The sequence below is a fragment of the Bos grunniens genome, chromosome 19 (assembly GCF_055505025.1).
Source record: "Bos grunniens cultivar Pamir isolate PY7600 chromosome 19, Bosgru_T2T1.0, whole genome shotgun sequence".
Lineage (NCBI taxonomy): Eukaryota > Metazoa > Chordata > Mammalia > Artiodactyla > Bovidae > Bos > Bos grunniens.
This window is the reverse complement of record NC_141183.1, coordinates 49,791,818-49,814,145: the sequence shown is the minus strand read 5'-3', so window position 1 is coordinate 49,814,145 and position 22,328 is coordinate 49,791,818. Positions and strand designations below refer to the sequence as shown.

General features: G+C 43.7%; 1 protein-coding gene across 9 annotated transcripts in view; it reads right to left on the bottom strand.

Moving 5' to 3' along the window:
- ACACA (acetyl-CoA carboxylase alpha) overlaps positions 1-22,328 on the bottom strand; it is a 286,860-nt gene that overhangs the window by 226,198 nt on the left and 38,334 nt on the right. The window contains exon 2 of one of the 9 annotated variants that reach the window (XM_086360405.1): positions 16,018-16,150. The exons of 5 other annotated variants lie outside the window; for them this stretch is intronic. The gene's annotated coding sequence lies outside the window, so the exon portion shown is untranslated. Of the gene's footprint in view, positions 1-11,602; positions 11,764-16,017; positions 16,155-22,328 lie in introns of those variants that run through there. 3 more of the 9 variants (XM_086360409.1, XM_086360406.1, XM_086360404.1) reach the window with 3 other exon arrangements.

Here is a 22,328-nt window from a genome sequence, read left to right as displayed (position 1 = left end):
TAGGAATCTGTGTCTCCAATTAGACAACAATTGCACTGGCAGAATCTGCCTAGTGTAACTATACTGGAACTTGGGAATCTACTGAAAGCGTGCAAGTTCCATGGACAGACTTTGAAGACTAACTGTGGTTGATTACAGGCAATTTTCCCTGGAGAAGGAAATGGCAAGTCACTCCAGTATTCTCGCCTGGAGAATTCCATGGACAGAGGAGCCTGGCGGCTACAGTCCGTGGAGTCGCAAAGAGTCGGACACGACCGAGTGACTATCACTTATTGATGGTCAATTTTACTTGGGAGTAGAGCAACAGCTCTCCATCTGCCAGCTCAAGTCATATGCAGCCCCACCGCTGCAGCCCCACCGCACTGTGCACAGGCTCTTCACACACAGGCTATGGAAGCCAAGGTGGACAGAAACAACCCTGTCCTTCAAATACTGGGGACCTGTGCTCTGATCACTGACTGCTGTTTCTGATCATACAGGTGTGGACAAAGAGGCAGACAGCTACAGTTGTTACACCTCCTCCCCCTGGTGCAAGTCCCTCATCCTCCAGCTGAAGGGACTGCTAGGGGCCTTAAATAACCAGTGCCCGAAACTTCCCTGCTCGTCCAGTGGTTGAGAGTCCACCTTGCAACTCAGGGGACGTGGGTTTTATCCCTGGCGGGGGAACCAGGATTCCACATGCCACGGGGCAACTAAGCCCTTGAGCCCCAACAAAGGATCCTACATGCTGCAACTAAGACCCAACACAGACAAATAAAGAAATATTTGAAAAAAGAGAGAGAGCGAGCGAGCCAGTGCTCTTTTATGTCCCCTTCATTTTCCTTTTTCCCCCTTTTGGGAGCCAGACACTAAACACTAGTACATTCAAAAACTACTTCATGTACAGGGAAAAATCAGAAAGTGACTGAATATGCTGAGGGGAAGACTCAGAAAAGACCTGAAGAGACCTAACATCTATATCTCAGGCTGACCTTCTGCATGGAGACTGTCTACAACAGTCAAAAAAAACAAAAATGACAATTAAAAAAAAATCAAATTCTAGGAAGAAAGAAAATCTGATTTCCAAAATTACCACATTATTAAAATCAAATATCCAGTTTTCAACAAAAGATCATAAGGCATACAAAGCATGAGGAAAGTATGGCCATTTAAAAAAAAAAAAAAACCTAAATCAACAAAAATTATTCCTAAAAACACCTGATGGCAGATATATTAGACAAAAATATTAAAGCAGCTGTCTAAAAGATGCTCAAAGAACTAAAGGAAGATGGGGACAAAGTCAAGAAAACAATCTCTGAATAAAATGGAAATAAGAATAAAGAAATAGAAACCTAAAAACAAACCAAAAAGAAATTCTGGAGCTGAAAAGTACAATAACTGAAATGAAAAATTCACTAACACAAACTTGAGCAAGCAGAAGAAAGAATCTGCCAACTCTAAGACAGGACATAAAAATTATCAAGTTGGAAGGATAGAAAGAAAACAGATAGACCAAAAGCGAACAGAGACTAAGGGCACTGTGAGACACCGTCAAGAGACCAACATGTGCGCTGTGAGATCTCAGGAGAAGAGAGAAAAGGGCAGAGAGAATATTCGAAGAAATAATGGCTGAAAACTTGCCAAATGTGATGAAAGACAGGAATATAAATGTTGAAGAAGTTTAACAAACTCTGAATGAGACAAACTTAAAAGACCAATAGGCATACTTTATAATCAAACTTTTAAAAGTCAAAAGACACAGAGAATCTTGAAAGCAGCAAGAGAAAAGACTCATCAACTGTATACCAACACTTTGGATAATCTAGATGAAATAGATAAATTCCTAGAAACAAAACTAAATCACAAAGAAATACAAGCTCTGAATAGACCTATAACTGGTAAGGAGAATAGTAATCAAAAATCTCCCAATGAAGAAAAGTCCTGGATCTGACACCTCCCCTGGTGAATTCTACCAAACAAAGATGAACTGATATCACTTCTTCTCAAATTTCTTCAAAACACTGAAGAGAACACTTCCTAACTCATTCTATGAGGCTACAGTTACTCTAAATATCCTCGACAAAAAACTAGCAAACAGAATTCAGCAGCATATTAAAAGACTTATTATATACCATTTCCAACTGGGATGCAAGGATTCCACTGGAAAGAATGCAAAGATGACTCAACATACATAAGTTAATCAATGTAATACACCACAGTATCAGAACGAAGGAAAAAACCCACACGATCATCTCAACTAATACAGAAAAAGCATCTGATGAAATTCAATACACATTCATGATAAAAAACATTCCAGGAATAGAAGGAAATCTCACACCAAAAAAGTCATATATGAAAACCCCACAGCAAATATTATACTCAGCGGTAAAAGACTAAAAGCTTTCCTCTGAGACGTACAGAGGATGTCCACTTTTACAACTTCTATTCAACACAGAAATTCTAGCCAGAGCAATTAGGTAAGGAAAAAGGAAAAGGAAAAGACAATCAAATTGGAAAGGAAAAAATGCAATTATCTCTGGAGGTGATATGATCTTAGATGTAAAATCTCTAAAGATTTTACACACACCAAAATAGAAAAATAAAAACCGTTAGAGCTAATGAATTCAGCAAAGTGGCAGAACACAAAGTCAACACACACAAGTCAGTTGTATTTCTATACACTAACAGTGAATAAGCTGAAAAGGAAATTACAAGAACAATTCCATTTACAATAGCATTTAAAAGAATAAAATATATAGGAATCAACTAAACCAAAGAGGTAAAAGACTTGTACAATGAAAACTTTTATAGTTTTTATAGTTTTATACATTGCTGAAAGAAATTAAAGACATAAATAAATGGAAACACATGCCATGTTCATGGATTGGAAGACTGAATTTTGTTAAAATATCAATACTGCCCAAATTCAGGGCAATTCCTATCAAAATCCCAAGGACATTTTCTGCAGAAACAGGAAAAACCTACCCTAAAATTCATATGGAATCTCAAGGATTCTTGAATAGTCCCCCCACCAAAAAAAAAATCTTGAAAAAGAACAAACTGGAGAACTTACACTTCCTGATTTCAAGAACTGCTTCAAAGCTACAGTGGTCAAAGCCATGTGATACTGGCATAAAGACAGACATGAAGACCAATGGAATACAAGGGAGATTCCAGAAAGAAACCCTTGTTTATAGGGTCAAATGATATTTGACAAGGGTGCCAAGACTATTTAATGGGGAAAGGACTGCCTTTTCGACAAATGGTGCTAAGAAAACTGAATATCCACATGCAAACAAATAAAATCAGACCCTTACCTAACACCACAGACAAAAATTAACTCAAATGGATCAAAGACCTAATGTAAGACTTAAAACAACAAAATGCTTAGAAGAAAACACGGGACAAAAACTTCACATCATTGGATTTGGCAAAGATTTCTTGGCTATGACATCAAGAGTATAGGTAACAAAAACAGACAAATTGGATTTCTTGAAAATTAAAAGAAGTTTGTTCATCCAAAGACTCTATCAACAAGAGTAAAAATGCAATCCAAAGAATGGGAGAAAATATTTGCAAATCATATACTCGATAAGTAATAAATATCCAGAATATTACAGAGAACTTCTAAAACTCAACAACAAAAAACCCAATTCAAAACTGGACAAAAGATTTGAATAAACATTTCTCCAAAGAGGACCTATGAATGTCCAATAAGCCCGTCAATATGCTCAACATTACTAATCATTTGTTGTTGTTGTTTACTTGCTAAGGCATGTCCGACTCTTTTGTGACGCCATGAGTCCACCAGGTTCCTCTGCCCATGGACTTCCCAGGCAAGAATATTGGAGTGGGTTGCCATTTCCTTCTCCAGGGGAATCTTCCCAACCCAGGGATCAAACCCACATCTCGTGCATTGACAGGAGGATTCTCTACCACTGAGCCACCAGGGAAGTCCTTACTAATCATTAGGGAAACACAAATCAAAACTAAAAATAAGAAGCCACTCCACAGTAATTAGGATGGCCACTATCAAAAACAGAGAAAACAAGTATTGGTAAGGATGTGGAGAAATCAGAACCCTTGGGGTGCTGTGGGGTGTAAACTGGTAGTACTATGAAAACGGTATGATGGTTCCTCAAAAAATTAAAAACAGAATTAAAAACCATATGACCCACCAATTCCACTCTGGGTATATACTCAAAAGAACTGAAAGCAGGATCTCAAAGCTATATCTGTACAGCCATGTTCATAACAGCATTATGCAGAATAACTAAAACTTGGAAAAAACCAAGCATGCATTGATGGATAAGCAAAATGTAACATATACATACAACAAAATATTATTCAACCTTAAAACACAATATGCTACGATGTAAATAAACCTTGAGGACATTATGCTAGGTGAAATTAGTCAGTCACAAAAAGACAAATACTGTATGATTCCACTTATATGAGGTCCTCAGTCAAAATTATAGACCAAGAGTAGAATGGTGGTTGAAGGGGACTGGGGAAGAGGAAAACAGGGAGTTACTGTTCAAAGGGTATAGCAATTCAGTTTTACAAGATGAAAAAAGTTCCAGAGATGGATGGCAGTGATAGTTGCACAGCATTATGAATGTACTAAATATCATAATGCAAAACTGTACATTTTTTAATGGTTAAGATGGTAAATGTTCAGTTCAGTCGCTCAGTCATGTCCGACTCTTTGCAACCCCATGAATCGCAGCACGCCAGGCCTCCCTGTCCATCACCAACTCCCGGAGTTCACCCAAACTCATGTCCATCGAGTCGGTGATGCCATCCAGCCATCTCATCCTGTCGTCCCCTTCTCCTCCTGTCCCCAATCCCTCCCAGCATCAGAGTCTTTTCCAATGAGTCAACTCTTTGCATGAGGTGGCCAAAGTACTGCAGTTTCAGCTTTAGCATCAGTCCTTCCAAAGAACACCCAGGACTGATCTCCTTTAGAGTGGACTGGTTGGATCTCCCTGTAGTCCAAGGGACTCTAAAGAGTCATTTTATAATGTTATATGTTATTTAAATGTTATATGTTAATTTAAATGTTACATGTTATTTTACCACAAGAAAAAGTGAAGAAAAATCACCTCATGAGCTATATATTAATTACAAAAGTGAATAAGGATTTTTATAACAAATAAATATGCTGGAGGACATCTCTGGTGGTCCAGTGGTTGAGCGTCTGTCCGTCAATGCAGGGGCCATGGGTTCAATTCCTGGTCCAGAAGATCCTACATGCTACAGAGGGACTAAGCCCGCACTCTAGAGCCTCTGAGCCTCAACTACTGAGCCTGTGTGCTACAACTACTGAAGCCTGCGAGCCTAGAGCCGGTGCTCCGCAAAAGAGAAGCCACCGCAGTGAGAAGCCCACTCATCACAACTGGAGAAAGCCCCAGCACACCAACAAAGACCCCGTGCAGCCAACAAGAACCCACTATAAGCACATATTATTCTGATGAAAATAAAAAGGTAAACAACTCAGCATGTAATGGTAAGTGAAGAAATCAAAGATGAAGGATGGTGTATAAAGAATGTATTTGTTGTTGTTGTTTAGTTGCTAAGTCTGTGTCTGACTCTTTTGCAACCCCATGTGTGGTGACCTGCCAGGTTCCTCTGTCCACGGGATTTCCCAGGCAAGAGTACTGGAGCGGGCTGTCATTTCCTTCTCCAGGGGATCTTCCTGACCCAGCAATCAAAAACCCATATACCCTGCATTGCCAAGTGGGTTCTTTGCCACTGAGCCACCAGGGAAGCCAAAGTATATACAGTTTGTATTAAAAAGCTGGCAGAGTAGGGGACTTCCCTGGTGGTCGAGTGGCTAAGACTCCTTACTCCCACTGCAGGGGGCCCAGGCTCGAGCCCTGGTCTGGGAACTAGATCCCTTGTGCCACAACTAAAGATTCCACATCCCACACGCCACGAGTAAGACCTGCTGTGGCCAAAGACAGAAAGAAAGAATATACATTTTTTTAAGTTGGCAGAGTAGGAAGAGAATATAAGAGCATGTGTTTTAATATGAATAAAATCTCTGGTTATTAAGAAATAATTAAATTTAAATTAACATATCTGATAATTACTATTAAAAATTATAGTAAGAAATAAATAACACTGCTTGTCTCTGGTAAGCAGAACTGAATGGCTGCAAGACAAAGTCAGGAGAGAGAATGTCACTGTATACACTTTTGTACACTTACAATTTTGAACTATGTGAAGGTACTATTTACTAGCAACTAAAATTTCAAATGTTTAATAAAAAGCTTTACCCATTAGTTTCATGCCACTCTAATTCCTTATCTCATATATCTGCCTGAGCATTTAAGACAACTGGTGTGTCACTCACTTTATTTATTTAGTGGTGGCTGTGCTGGGTCTTCGCTGCTGCTCAGGGGCTTTCTCTAGCTGTGGCGAGCGGGGGCTACCCTCTATTGGGGTGCATAGGAGTCCTGTTGTGGCGGCTTCTTTTGTGGCAGGGCATAAACTCTAAAATGCGGGCTCAGTAGTTGTGGCGCACAGGCCTAGTTGCTCCACAGTATGTGGAATCTTCCCAGTTCAGGGATTGAACCCATGGTCCCTGCACTGGTATGGATTCGTGCTAAGTCACTTCAGTCATATCCAGTCATGACCAACTCTTTGCAACCCCATGGGCTGTAGCCCACCAGGCTCCTCTGTCCATGGGATTCTCCAGGCAAGAATACTGGAGTGGGTTGCCATGCCCTCTTCCAGGGCTGCATTGCTAGGCAAATTCTTAACCACTGGACCACCAGGGAAATCCCATTCATTTATTAGTTGAGATATATATATATATATTTAACTTTTGGCTGCACTCTGCAGCATATGAGATCTTAGTTCCCCAACCAGGGATCAAATCCACACTCCCTGAATTGGAAGGCAGAGTCTTAACCACCAAGGAAGTTTTTCCATTCATTTATTAACATGTGTTACTGTGTAACTGACTCTGTTATCTCCTCAATGAAGCTGGAAAAGTTATTGTCTCTTCCAATTGTCTGAAATCTACTACCCTAACACTTTACAATGCTGTGTAAACACTAGGCTTTTGTAGGCTGTGTTCTATAGAAATTCAAATGAATATGAGGTATGACGAAACTCGGAGATGTGAATCATGTGTTCAAATTTCAAACAGTATTCCCTTGAAACATTTAGAGGCCTCCAGGTAAAAAGCCATTTTGTGAATTCAAAAATCTCTGGGATTATGAATCAATTCCTCCCCATAATCTTATTTCATAGAGCAGCATTTAGAAAAAGCTGAAACCATGATGTAAGAGTTGGACTGTAAAGAAAGCTGAGTGCCGAAGAATTGGTGCTTTTGAACTGTGGTGTTGGAGAAGACTCTTGAGAGTCCGTTGGACTGCAAGGAGATCCAACCAGTCCATCCTAAAGGAGATCAGCCCTGAGTGTTCATTGGAAGGACTGATGTTGAAGCTGAAACTCCAATACTTTGGCCCCCTGATGACACGAGCTGATTCATTTGAAAAAATCCTGATCCTGGGAAAGATTGAAGACGGGACGAGAAGGGGACGACAGAGGATGAGATGGTTGGATGGCATCACCGACTCAATGGACATGAGTTTGGGTAAACTCCGGGAGTTGGTGATGGGCAGGGAGGCCTGGCATGCTGTAGTCCATGGGGTTGCAAAGAGTCAGACACGATTGAGCGACTGGACTGAACTGAACTGAAACCATGATTCAGGTGTCAGCTACCTTCCAGAGAGCACCCAGGATTCAAGGATAAGAACAATTTCTTCCTTGAAGAATTATTTATTTATTTTTTGGCCTGCCCCCAAGTGTTCTGGATGTGTTAAGCATTGTATTTTACATTATTTGGCAGAAATGCGGAGCTGGTGAAATTTACACGTTAAAGCCAGAAGTCCTAATCCTCTTGGAGATACAACATATTATAGGTTTTAGGGAGACAGTTTTAGGTTGAAAATAATGAACAACTCTCAAAAATTAGTTGCCTGATGATGTACCAGTCAGACGATGAACTACCTAGAGCTGGAAGTTTCCAACAGGAGTACTGGATAAAATATTTTCATATTAACTATAAAGTTGAACTAGAAAATTCCTAAGGTATATTCTAATACTAAAAGTTCCATTCAGTTCTCAGATTTTTATAAGATGGAATCAAAAGGAAATGTTTGCCTTGCCAGGCTCAGGAATACCACTAAATGCTGAAGCACAAAACACAAACAACCCAGCCATCTATCCTCTTGGTACCAATTTGCTGATATCACTTCTAGTAAACTTAAAAACTAATCAAGCTCCTATCAACCTACTGTCCCCCCAACTTGGCATGTGTGTAAATACATACACGTAAACCTGTGCCAACTTACGACTTAAGAACAGGTTTGAGTGGTCTACAAAAACATAGGATGATTTTTAGGAACCCCACTAGAGTACTCTCTTATTTCTATCATACGTGTGTGCTAAGTCGCTACAGTCGTGCCAGACTCTTGGTGACCCCATGGACTGTAGCCCACCAGGCTCTTCTTCTGTCCATGGGATTCTCCAGGCAAAAATACTGGAGTGGGTTGGCATGCCCTCCTCCAGGGGATCTTCCTGACCCAGGGATCCAACTCAAGTCTTTTATGTCTCCTGCACTGGCACGTGGGTTCTTTACCACTAGCACCACATGGGAAGCCCATTCTATCATAGGAGATAGTCAAATATTCATAAACAAAACCTTACACTTTCTGAAAAAAATCTGTCCAAAACTGAGTCTGCTTTTCAAACTTAACTCCACGAATTCATTTAGAATTTTCAAACTCCATGTTATCATTTCCAAAAATGAAAATCATTATTCAAACGTACTCTATGTGGGATGACTACTTTGTAACTACTACTGCCATGCAACTTCAGTCTCTGATGCCATGTAATGGTAAACACGCCTGTGGTTCCTTATACGAAGGAAGGTGTGTTCAGCAACCTGAAAGGATGGGATAAACCTAAATCCCAAATAACATCCATCAAAGACCCAACCAATTGGGACCACCAGCCTTTTGGTAAGGTGCTAACATCCTTTGTTGCTGAAGTTTCTTTACACTTGCTTCCTTCAACATCCTGAGACTAGAGACTAAATGGCTTTATGATGGCTTGAATAAATAACAAATTGGTAAGAGAACTGTGTTTCATGAGAGCATACATAGTAAGATTGACTTGTTGAACTCATAAAAACCTGTGCCCTATTAATGAGATTTATTCTTTGTATAAGTGAAATGACCTCTGACCACTATTTGTCATAGTTTCCTCTATGTAAATATCATCTCACATAACCCTTTAGAGCCAAGTAGTGGATACTCACTGAACTTTAAAAATCAGTGAAACAAAAAACTAGATAAGCAACAATCTGTTACAGTGGAAGATCAATAAAGATTTCCTTTAAAAATGTTACTTGCCTCAATAGTTAAAAGAAATTTTTTTTGGCCAATGAGTCTTCGGTGTTCATTTACTTCTTCATAATCTTACTGTTTTAAGGGCCTGGAAAGACACGTGGTGCATATCTGCTATTATTATTAATCTTTAAGAACAATTTTAGATAATGATACAAAAATCTTTTCTGAATTGTAAAAAGACTCCTCCAACTAAAAATATTAAATTCCAACATATTATTCCAATAATTTTTATTTTAACTTACTTCTTTCTTCAACCAAGACTTTTAGGATATTAGCTATCCAAAAAAAAAATTTTTTTCAGAAAGAAAAACACTAGCCCCAGGCCTGTTAGCCAGTCTGTGTGACAGACAAAAAAACTTCCTAGTCATTGACTGAAAAGGAAATCAAACGTTACATAGTGATCTACACCTGAATGTGTCCATGGCACTTTGAAAAGGCAAGGATGGGATGAGAGTTCTAAGGCTGGCTTTCACAATACTAGTTCACTGACATAATCTTGTCTTCTGAACTATTAAGATAACTAAACCAAATGTCACCATTTCTCAACTTTTCCTCCCACTTTAAAAACCATGACATCTTAAGGGAGATGTATTTCTACTCTGCACTGGTTAATTCCAGACAAAACCTGTGCCACACAAATAAACTCAGTTGACTTCATAAACTAATACTTTGACATCTTTTTTATGCCATTTTACAATGTTTGCTAATTATCCTGAAATTCACAACAGTTCCTCCTGTTATTAAAATGAGGAAACTGAGGCAAGAGAAGTGAGTTGCTACTCTGCAGCAAGTGGGCATCTCTCCGGACACTGCAAGCTCCTGTCCCGCCCTATTAAACCACAGTGCTTTTCTTAAAGGTTTAGTGGCTAAGTGGCTGTGACTCTTTGTGGCCCCATGGACTGTAGCCAGCTAGGCTTCTGTCTGTGGGATTTCCCAGGCAAAAGTGCCTATCAAATAAATAGGCACCCAGAAAGCCTTCTCCTCACGGACATGCAAGACATCCCCACCAAGAAGAGACAAATAAGAGAATTCCTATCCGTGCCCCCCAGGAAGAAGAAACCATAAACCAAAGTACCCAGGCTTCTCAATCTGCACTGTGGACAAGGGGGTAATAAACGAAAGAAAAGAAGGAGTCGAGGGGGACCAACTTCTGAGACTGAAGACCACGTTATCAACTTTATTCCGCACACTGGGAAATTACTGAAACACTACTTAAGGACAAACGGAATCAGAAATTTGGAGATTTCAGTCTTAAACCCCAAAACAAAAACACCTGAAATTAAAGTTATTTCCGAAACCTGTACAGTTGTTAGCTTATCCTTACTTGCTTCTATAAAACCCACAAAGCCTACTTGGAGTCCCTAGTATTTAGAGCTGATTCCTAGTGTTCACCAGCGTCCACTTTCCCGCGTCCAATTCCAGAAATACGGTTGGGTCTGACCCAGGCAGGATCTTCCGGCACGTTTTCCTCTGAAATTCATTAGCCTCACACCACCTGGAGACGTCCTACCTCCGACAGCTTCCCGTGAACAGTACCATAAACGTGCAGGAGAGAGTAAAAGCAGGCATGTACCTTTTACTACGTCCCTTAGAGAAAATAATAAAACTCTGGGAGCAGAAACTGGCAAGGGACACCTCGCCCGGCCCCTGCCTCCCACCACGATACAAAGACAGCGAAAGCAGCCCGGGGTCTCTGCACCCCACAACCTCCCTCTCTCTCTGCAAGAGAGAAGCAGACTTTCGGGGCAACTGGACCCAGCCCTCAACACCCTCCCCCCCTTCCCCACGTGGATCTCCTTCCTCTCCGCAGCGCAGGGTCGCACTGGAGACTGGGGTCTGGAAGGGATCAGACCACGCCGGGGCTGGCGCGGGAGGATGGGGGGACCCGCTCCAGGCAGACACACCAGCCCCTTCCTAGAGGCCCTGGGCTCTAAGCCTCCCGGTTCCGGGGTTTGAGCTCCGACGCCCGGAGACGCCCCCCCAGGTCCCTCCACGTCTCCCCCAGAGGGAAACGCGAAGCCCCAGAAGAACTGCGGGGAGAGCCGGGCTGCCAAGCACCGGGTCCGGGCGGGATGGAGCCCGGGCCGCGTGCGGCGGAAGATGGGAGGCGGCCCTTAGCAGCCACCGCCCCTCCCCGGGCCCCGGCCTCTCCCGGTCCCGAATCGCAGGCTGCGGGGCGGCCTTCCTCTCCTCACCTCAAGGCGGCGGCGGCGGCGTCCCGCGGTCCGGCGGTCCCGGACCCCTGCGTGTAGGCGGCGCTGGGCGGGAGGAGACGCCGGTAGCTCCGGCGATGGCTGACAGGCGCGCAGCACCAGGCCGGCCCGGCACACGGGGAGGGGCGGGGCTTCAAGGCTCCGGCCCCGCCCCGCCCCGCCCCCGCTCCCACCTCAGCCGGCGAGCCCCATGAGGTGACTACGTCCGGGGTTACTCGAGGCCGTTCACCTCCGACCCCGCTCCCCGCGGCGGCGCGGTCTGGCCAGCCAAGCAGAGAGGCGCGGGCCCCGAGGGCCCGGCGACAGCCAATGGGAGGACGGCGCGGGGCGGGGCGACGTGAGGCGATACGGATGGTCCGAGCGCCGCTCTGCCATTCGGGGCCCAGCGGCTAGAGGGCGGGCGGGTCTCGGGTGGCCGCCGGCCATTTCTCCGGGGGCGGTGCCGAGCCGGCGACCCGGCCGGCTCCCCCTCCCGGCGAAGCCGGGAATGGGGGAATGGCGCGGGGGGCCATCCGGCTCGCGGCGCGGGAAGGGAGCCCTGGATCGAGCAGGACTGAACGAGGCGGGCGGTGCGCAGGCCGCTTGAGGACCTTACCCTGTTCAATCCCCGTGCCCCGACGCGGAGGGTATCGCATTCATGAACTGCCCAGGATCACACAGGCTGGTTTCCAAGTTCGTGCTGGCAAACAAGCCCTGTTCTGAGACAACCGGCCTCGCTGGGTGGCCCACCCCAAAGGAGTCTGAGGTGCTGAATCCTGAAGCACTTGAGGGGAAGCCTCGATGAAGGAAGCTCAGTAAGAAGGGCAGAGTGCCAAAGGACAGGCTCCTGCGCCTGCCCCGAGCCTAGACGGCAACCAACTCCCGGCTTCTTGGAAAGGAGCGCGCCTCCCCATGTCCATGGTGGTTACACCAGGTCTTTGAGAAGAAGGCAGCCGATTTCTCTAGTTTTGCCAGTTATTTTACAGCAAGATATTCATGGTGATTCTGTGTTGAAAATTAATTCTTTCCAGTAACTGGAAAGAATCCAAACATATAGTAAAACTATAGAGCAGGAGAGAAAGAAAATTAGAGAAAATTAAACTTCAGAAGAACGAGTGAGATCTTTCCAATCCTGCCCAGGGTACTTCTCTGAACTGCTAACAAGCTTGTGCTAACAAGCTTGTACCAAGAGTGGTACAGAGAATGACAGTTTGGTGGGAAGAAGTCCTGAGCCAGGGGGCAAAGAATGAACAGGGTAGAAATACACAACCTGAGGTCCGAAGTTCTTGGAGGGAAGCAGAAGCAGGGATAGGAAGGCTGGTCAACAGGGAAGAGTATTCTAGAAGCCCTCATCATACCTTTAGGTGGTGACTTCTCCAAGAGTTTACCAACCTATTTGAATAGAATAGAGACTAGAAACACATTCAGGAGGAAATTGTGAACTTTACATAGAGCAGTCACCCAAGTTTCACAGTAACTGTCATTAAATGCACCTGTCAATTGAACAAAGAGAGAATCAGACTATAAAGACAACTGAGCAAGGCCTCTCTGTTTAACAAGACGTTTGACTTGATTGGAAAAAAAAAAAAGCATGGAAAGAGGAAACTTTGTCTCTTCCCTATGAAGCTGCCATGAAGGAAGCGACTTTACAAAGAACTAAAAATCTTGAGGTTATTTGTCTTATTTTTCATCTACCTTTCCTAGTTCCTACTACTTAATAGATTCTTTCTTAGTGATGTTGCTGTTTATCAGCCTTAGTAATACTGCAGAACCAGAGGGTTGTGCTCAGAAACTGTCCTTATGTGAACCTTCAGCAAGCCCTTACATGTCTTGCTTTTGACCTCATTGAACATTTGAAGTAACTGAGCTTTGTAAAGTACTAGCCAAGGAGAGACCTAATGAATGAGCTACAATGAAAGAAAATGAAGGATGAGTTAAGATACACCAAGACTTTACAAAGGATATAGTAATCTAATTTCTCAAGTAACAGTTGGACCAAGAATGGGCAGAAAGCTGTGCATGCCACAACCTGCCCATCTCCACTATAGGCTCTTTAGCACTGTTCCATAGGTACTTGCCACACACGCTTATGTCTGTAAGAAGTGGTGGAGGAGAGTTAAGAGGGTGGAGAGCTTAGAGTGGCACATTTCTAGGTGCCATAATGGCTGTAACAGACTGAACTGTGATCTAAATTTATATGTCAAAGTCTCAACCCTCAGGACCTCAGAATATTAGTTGGAGATTGGCTCTTTAAAGAGGAAACTGAACTGAAATGAAGTCATTAGGTGGGCCCTAATTCCAAATGACCGGGGACCTTATAGGAAGAGATTAGGACACAGACACACAATGAGGGAAGACCATCTGTGAATCACAATTGATGAAGCCTTTACCAGATGTGGCTGTTTTGCTGGAGAAGATGGTCAACTACGAGCCAAAAAGAGAAGCCTAAGAAGAAACCAACTCTGCTGACATTTTAATCTTAGACTTACAGCCCCTAGAACTGTGAAGAAATAAACTTCTATCGTTTAAGTCACCCAGTCTGTGATACTCCATCATGGCAGCCCTAAAAAAACGAATACAAGTTTCCAAATACCAAATGGCTTCCAGGTTTTTAAAGAAGGTTAGATTAAGGTATCAGGGATTTTCCCCTGAGCATTCCAGCCTTAAAGATGGTCTGTTACCCTACTATGGGGCAAATAAGAAAAGCCTGAGGGCATACCTATCTTTAAGATATCCCAATCTAGTTGGGAAGACAAAACTAAACACCAAAACAGAGTGTCTAGATCTTGCTCTTTAATTGATAACCATGTAAGTTTTAGAAGAGCTGTACAAAAAAGAGGATAAATTCTCAAAACTAAGTCCAGAAATACATAAGCAGTATGTGTGACTGTCCAGTGCATTTTGGCACTTCATTGTCAACGTCAGTTTGCAGTAGTCTTTCTCAAAATATGTTCCACTGACCACCTGAAACAGAATCAGTCGGTGCTTGTTAAAAATACAGATTACCAGCCTCACTTCAGACTCTTTTTTTTAAGCAGTAATTATTCACCCTGGAGTTAAAGAACAATAGTTTAGGATTTATCATTATTTTTCCCTCTTTGCTGTCAGTGTCTCCAATGAAGAACAACATGTCCTACACCTGCACAAACTAGACAGAAAAGTCTGGCAGGTCAGGCCAAAGCTGAACCAAGGTGGGAAAGAATGTGCCTGAATAGAAAATGGACCCATAGGACTTCCCGGTGGTCCATCAGTTAAGAATCTGCCTGCCAGTGCCGGGGATGCAGGTTCAGTCCTTGGTCCGGGAAGATCCCACGTGCTGCAGGGCAACTAAGCCCATGCACCACAACTACTGAGCCCACAAGCCCCACCGCAATGAGAAGCCCATGGAAGAGTAGCTCCCCACTCACTGCAACTAGAGAAAGCCCACGAGGAGCAACTGAGACCCAGCACAGCCAAAAATAAAAATAAACAAATAGAAAATATTTATTATTTTTAAAAAGTAAATGGACCCTCAAAGAGCACCCTCTCCTGGTGGCTGTCTGGCCACGATTCCAAATTCCTTAAATGGCAGAGTCAGTGATAGACCTTTAGGACAGTATTCTTGACTGGGAAATCCCATGGACAGAGGAGCCTGGCAGGCTGCAGTCCATGGCGTCGCATAAGAGTCGGACACGACTTAGCAACTAAACAACAGCACAATACAGGGGATATAATACGATGTTATTTCCCACTGGCCCCCAATACAGAACACTTACACTAATCTGGCTTCCAGCTCCTGCCGTGCTTATCTTTACTTTTGCTTATGCTGGCAAACTTGTCCTGCCTCTCCTAATTTTCTGAATTTTTCTATAGTCTGTGGGAGTCCCATTTTCTCAAAGAAGACCTCTTTTATTTCTCCAGCTCCTACTGATTATCCTTCCTTTGAATTCTACTAGCAATCTGGTCACCACCACATGATTCAGCATTTACTGGGCTAAAAATTTTTTGTGGGTATGTTGGTTTCAGCTCTCTAGCTGAATTTTAATTGTCTTAAAAGCAGAGAGCATTTCTTACACTTTGGTACAGCCCTCAATAGCTGCTGCTGCTGCTGCTAAGTCGCTTCAGTTGTGTCCGACTCTGTGCAACCCCAGAGACGGCAGCCCACCAGGCTCCCCCATCCCTGGGATTCTCCAGGCAAGAACACTGGAGTGGGTTGCCATTTCCTTCTCCAATGCATGAAAGTGATAAGTGAAAGTGAAGTCGCTCAGTCGTGTCCGACTCTTAGCGACCCCATGGACTGCAGCCCACCAGGCTCCTCCGTCCATGGGATTTTCCAGGCAAGAGTACTGGAGTGGGGTGCCACTGCCTTCTCCCCTCAATAGCTAGGTAGAGATATTCGTACGGGCTTCACTGACTGAAAATAAATGCTGGCTCTGTACCTCAGAGACCTCTCTGCTTCCAACGTCTGCTTGTCCGTCTTCAGGTTGCGTATGGGAGGCAAAAACCTCCAGAAGGATACTTCACAGATGGACAGACTTCAAGAAGGTCATTGCCTTGACCAGAACGGAGGCTCTAGTCGTAAGATAAGAGAAAAAAGACAAGAAGACCTGATCAGAACACTGTGTTCTTCAACTCCGGTCAGCCGTGCAGGTTTGTCCAGGATTAAGAGCCTGAGGGAACTTCACACCAAAAGGTCAGAAGCTGTCCGCAGGAAGGCAGCTTTTTAAGTCTGGTCCTGATGATGAAAGGCAAGATTACACAACAAGAAAGACAGAGTTCGCCACAGAGGCTCCACACAATGTTTTCACGTGGACACTTGAGTTTTCACAAGGCATTTCAGATTCTCCTCCCTCCTTATTATCCAATTGCAGACACTGCCAAGGCCTAGCTGTCCTATCTATAATTGGCAGTCACCAAAACTTGGCTGCCTCTTGCATGACACCTCCAGTATCTTTTCTTTTGGCTCTGCTGCGTCTTCCTTGCAGCGCGTGGGCTTTCTCTAGTTGTGGCACAAGGGTTTAGTAGTCCCGGAGCATATGGAATCCTAGTTCCCTGACCAGGAATCATTCAAACCTGTGTCCCCCGCATTGGAAGGCAGATTCTGAACCACTGGACCACCAGGGAAGTCCCCAGTATCATTTTTTTAAGCCCTTTCTAAGTCCTATACACTTCATTACTAAATACCTGGAGAAATTTTAAGTGGACCTTTATCTGAAGGCAGGGAGGCTAACATGTTTAAGTCTTGCCTGTTCTTGGGATTCTCACATTTCACAGTGATCAGCTTTGGACCTTCTCATTTCCCACCTCACTCTCCTGCAACCCCAGGAGAGCCTTCCTGGAGAGCTTACTCCCTGTTCCTGCCTTACTGTCTCTTCAGCTTCTCCAGCATCTCCATCTCTCCTGAGTCTGACTTAGCTTTCTCCTGCTACATGTTTAGACCTCACCTGTCTATCCCAAATAATACCCTCACTTCCCACCACTACTATTATATATGTATGCATACTAAGTTGCCTCAGTTCAGTTCGGTTCAGTCGCTCAGTCGTGTCCGACTCTTTGCAACCCCATGAATCACAGCACGCCAGGCCTCCCTGTCCATCACCAACTCCCGGAGTTCACCCAAACTCATGTGCATCAAGTCGGTGATGCCATCCAGCCATCTCATCCTCTGTCGTCCTCTTTTCCTCCTGCCCCCAATCCCTCCCAGCATCAGAGTCTTTTCCAATGAGTCAACTCTTCGCATGAGGTGGCCAAAGTACTGGAGTTTCAGCCTCAGCATCAGTCCTTCCAATGAACACCCAGGACTGGTCTCCTGTAGGATGGACTGGTTGGATCTCCTTGCAGTTCAAGGGACTCGCAAGAGTCTTCTCCAACACCACAGTTCAAAAGCATCAATTCTTCGGCACTCAGCTTTCTTCACAGTCCAACTCTCACACCCATACATGACCACTGGAAAAACCATAGCCTTGACTAGATGGACCTTTGTTGGCAAAGTAATGTCTCTGCTTTTGAATACGCTATCTAGGTTGGTCATAACTTTCCTTCCAAGGAGTAACTGTCTTTTAATTTCATGGCTGCAATCACCATCTGCAGGGATTTTGGAGCCCCAAAAAATAAAGTCTGACACTGTTTCCACTGTTTCCCCATCTATTTGCCATGAAGTGATGGGACCAGATGCCATGATATTCGTTTTCTGAATGTTGAGCTTTAAGCCAACTTTTTCATTCTCCTCTTTCACTTTCATCAAGACGCTTTTTAGTTCCTCTTCACTTTCTGCCATAAGGCTGGTGTCATCTGCATATCTGAGGTTATAGATATTTCTCCCGGCAATCTTGATTCCAGCTTGTGCTTCTTCCAGCCCAGCGTTTCTCAGGATGTACTCTGTATATAAGTTAAATAAGCAGGGTGACAATATACAACCTTGACATACTCCTTTTCCTATTTGGAACCAGTCTGTTGTTCCATGTCCAGTTCTAACTGTTGCTTCCTGACCTGCATACAGGTTTCTCAAGAGGCAGATCAGGTGGTCTGGTATTCCCATCTCTTTCAGAATTCTCCACACTTTATTGTGATCCACACAGTCAAAGGCTTTGGCATAGTCAATAAAGCAGAAATAGATGTTTTTCTGGAACTCTCTTGCTTTTTTGATGATCCAGCAGACATTGGCAATTTGATCTCTGGTTCCTCTGCCTTTTCTAAAACCAGCTTGGACATCTGGAAGTTCACGGTTCTCGTATTGCTGAAGCCTGGGTTGGAGAACTTTGAGCATTAGTTTACTAAGTCGCCTCAGTCATGTCCAATTCTCTGTGACCCCATGGACTGTAACCTGCCAGGCTCCTCTGTCCATGGGATTCTCTAGGCAAGAATACTGGAGAGGGTTGCCATGCCCTCCTCCAAGGGATCTTCCCGACTCAGGGATTGAACCTGTATCTCTTACGTCTCCTGCATTGGTGTGTGCGGGTTCTTAACCACTAGCACCACCTGGGAAGCCCCTACTATTATCTATGAAACACAATAAGTAATAAAATACAACACCAATAATTTTTGAAGAGCCTTTACTTTCAAGGAAAACTGAACCATCACTCAACTTCCTTTCATTCTTTTCACCCCTTCAGTCTTTAAAATAATTTTTAAAATTTTATTTATTTTTGGATGTGCTGGGTCTTTGTTGCTTTTCTCTAGCTGTGGTGCGCGATCTTCCTGTTGCTATGGCTTCTCTTGTTGAGGATCATGGGCTCTAGGGCGTTCGGGCTTCAGTAGTTGCGGCACATGGGCTCAGTAGTTGTGGCTCCCTGGCTCTAGAACACAGGCTCAGTGGTTGTGGCATCTGGGCCTGGTTGCTCTGCCACATGTGGGATCCTCCCAAACTAGGGATCAAACCCATGTCTCCTGCATTGGCAGGTGGATTCTTTACCACTGAGTCACCAGGGAAGTCCCATCCCTTCAGTCTTCAAGTTTCCCTCTCTTATAACTTGGAATAGAAGATTTCAGTGTCCCTGTCTTTTTAAATCTCACCTCTAGTTAACATACTAGACCAGCAGGTAGAAAGCAATCTGCATGAGTCTTGTTTATCAGTGGACCTGCTTCACTGATGTGCCCAAATTTCTTAATGAAAAGAAAGAAGTGGAAACCAAAAATGAATGAAAAAAAAATGTAATTTAAATCAATGAATGAGATGGACATATCAATTGACTAGTATAGTTCTGGGGGTGCATATAGGCAAGCAGTCCTGAGAGGTACTGGTTCTTGGTATTGGTGATCTTAGCCAACAGAGGAGGGACGCTGCCTTCTCTGTGTTCTGCACTGTAAAGAGCTGAGCTCTTTAATCAGGTAAACCAGGCTTCACATCCTGACGCCATCACTTAATTAGCTCCGTGACCTACAGCAAATGACCCCCTTTCTGGGCCTCAGTTTCCTTGTCTATAAAACTGAGATAGAACACCTACCTTGTAAGGTTGTGTTTTGGATTAAATGTTATAGCCAAAATGTAAAGTTTCTAACACAAAACTTGGAGGCAGGCTAAAACTATTACTTCCCCCTTTCTCTCCATTCCCCTCTCCATGTCGCACTAATGCTCAGTACAAGAACAAAATATCCTGTGGATGCTCGTTGGATTCAGGACTGATTATGGTATTAAGTTCACTACCCAACCCCAGCCCAGGGCCAATATTCCCAGAGGAACGGAGCATGTGATCAGAGATCTGGGGTTACATCTGAACCTTTTACCCATACTTTGAGGGAGCAAGTAAACAGGAGAGTGGCTCTGGCCTGAGCTTCTGAGAACGAACTGAAAGGCTGGCAATGTGAGCGTTCGCCAGGCCCTGCTCAGCCCCGTGGTTGCACCACACTAAGAAAGCAATTTGGCCCCTGTAGGACAAAAGGAAATTCATATACTGTCAATGGGAGTGTAAATGGGGACAACCTCTTAGAAAACAGTTTGGCATTAGTTAGTGAAGCTGACCATATCCTGCATGTGCTATAACCCAGCTTCCAGTTATGGATTTATACTCTGGAGAAACTTTCAAATGTGTCCCAGGAACATTTTCTCTTCTGGTCCCAAACTGGAAACAACCCAACATCTCTCAGCAGTAGAATGGATAAATAAGCTATGGTGCAATCCAAAGAAGAGGGGATATGTGTATACATGTGGCTGATTCACTTTGCTATACAGAAGGAACTAATACAACATTGCAAAGCAACTATATACTCCAATAAAATTTTTAAAAATAAATTATGATACCTTCATACAGAAAATATTATAAAGCAATGAGAATGAACAAACTACTGGTACAAGAAATAATATGGAAGAATTTCACACACATAATATTGAGCAAAAAAAAGCCAGACACCAAAGAGTATGTTTCTTCAAAAATAGGCAAAATTCATTTGCAATGGTAAAAATCTGAATCATGGTTACTCCTGATGGTGGGTAGTGACTGGGAGACAACACAAAGACAATCCACTTTGTGTTATATGTAATAAAAAGTTTACTTTAAAATTACATAGGGTGTGATCTATCCATTTACATAAGTACAACAGCAGGTAAAAAGTATCTACGTACTGCTGCTGCTGCTGCTAAGTCGCTTCAGTCGTGTCCGACTCTGTGCGACCCCATAGATGGCAGCCCACCAGGCTCCCCCGTCCCTGGGATTCTCCAGGCAAGAACACTGGAGTGGGTTGCCATTTCCTTCTCCAATGCATGAAAGTGAAAAGTGAAAGTGAAGTCACTCAGTTGTGTCCGACTCTTTGCGACCCCATGGACTGTAGCCCACCAGGCTCCTCCGTCCATGAGATTTTCCAGGCAAGAGTACTGGAGTGGGGTGCCATTGCCTTCTCCGTATCTAAGTACAAAAGCAGGTAAAAAGTACAAGAGCACTAAAAAGTAATTTTAGTGATACATATATAGATAGTTCACTATTTTTTTAAAAAGTCTGGGAGACAAATGACTGGGAGAAGGGAAAGGAGTGTGACCAGAGGGATAGATGTATGAAGAGCTTCTCAGCTACTGTGAAAGTGAAAGTGATAGTCACTCAGTCGTGTCCAACTCTTTCACAACCCCATGCACTGTAATCCACCAGGCTCCTCTGTCCACAGAATTCTCCAGGCAGGAAATTGGAGTGGGTTGCCATTCTCTTCTCCAGGGGATCTTCCCGACCCAGGGAATGAACCCGGGTCTCCTGCATTGCAGTCAGATTCTTTACTGTCTGAGCCACCAGGGAAGCTACAGGCAATGTTCAATTTGTTACTCTGGGTGATGGTTACATATGTTCATATTATTATTACTAAAAATATGCTTGTATTGGGATTTCTCTGGTAGTCCAATGGCTAAGACTCTGCATGCCCAATGCAGGGGTCCCGGGTTCAATCCCTGGTCAGGGAACTAGATCCCACATTCCACAACTGAAGACCCCAAGAGCAGCAAATAAGGCCTATTATTCAAGTAAATAAATAATAAATACTTTAAAAAATATGCTTATGTTCTATATACTGTTCTATAGACATGCTATATTCCACAATAAAATTAAACATAAACCCAAATAAAAATACACACCCTTAAAAGATAAGAGTAGCAGAATATAGCACTGAAGTCATTTTCAAGCTGGAACAGCCCTTTGAAAACATCTTGTCCAACCATCTCATTCAAGAAACTGAAACAGAAGTCAGAAAAGGTGTCTTACTCAAAGTGACTCAGTCGATTACAGAGCCTAATCCAGAACCTAGGTGACCTCCTGACTTCTGGTGAAGTGTTCCAGAGACCCATCCAGACTCATCCCATCAGCTCTAGCTTCCTACTGTCTTCAGAGTCGCATCTCTCATCTTCACACTCCATCAACCTCACTATCTTACAGCTTGTTTTCCTCCTAAACTTGGAAGTTTTGTGGTGGGGAAATGAGATCAGGAGTGAGATCACCCCTTCTACAGATACTGCAAACATTTAGAAAACCACTCAAAACGTTGCGTAGAAGGGGGAAAAAAATCTAGTAGTATAGAAACAGTTCTGGGTCTATTTTTCCACTACTGGATATTCTGACTCATTAATGAAGCTCTCCAGCTTCTCTGTACCTCCAACCTGCCGGCTGACTTCTGCGAAGGGTCTGAGAGTCAATAAAAGAAAACTCTACTGGGGAGTTCCCTGGTCCAGTGGTTAGGGCTCCTCACCTCCACTGTAGGGGGAGTTCCCTGTAGGTCTCCCTGCATCCGCTGTAGGGGGCACGGGTGCAGTCCCTGGTCGGGGAACTAAGATCCCACGTGC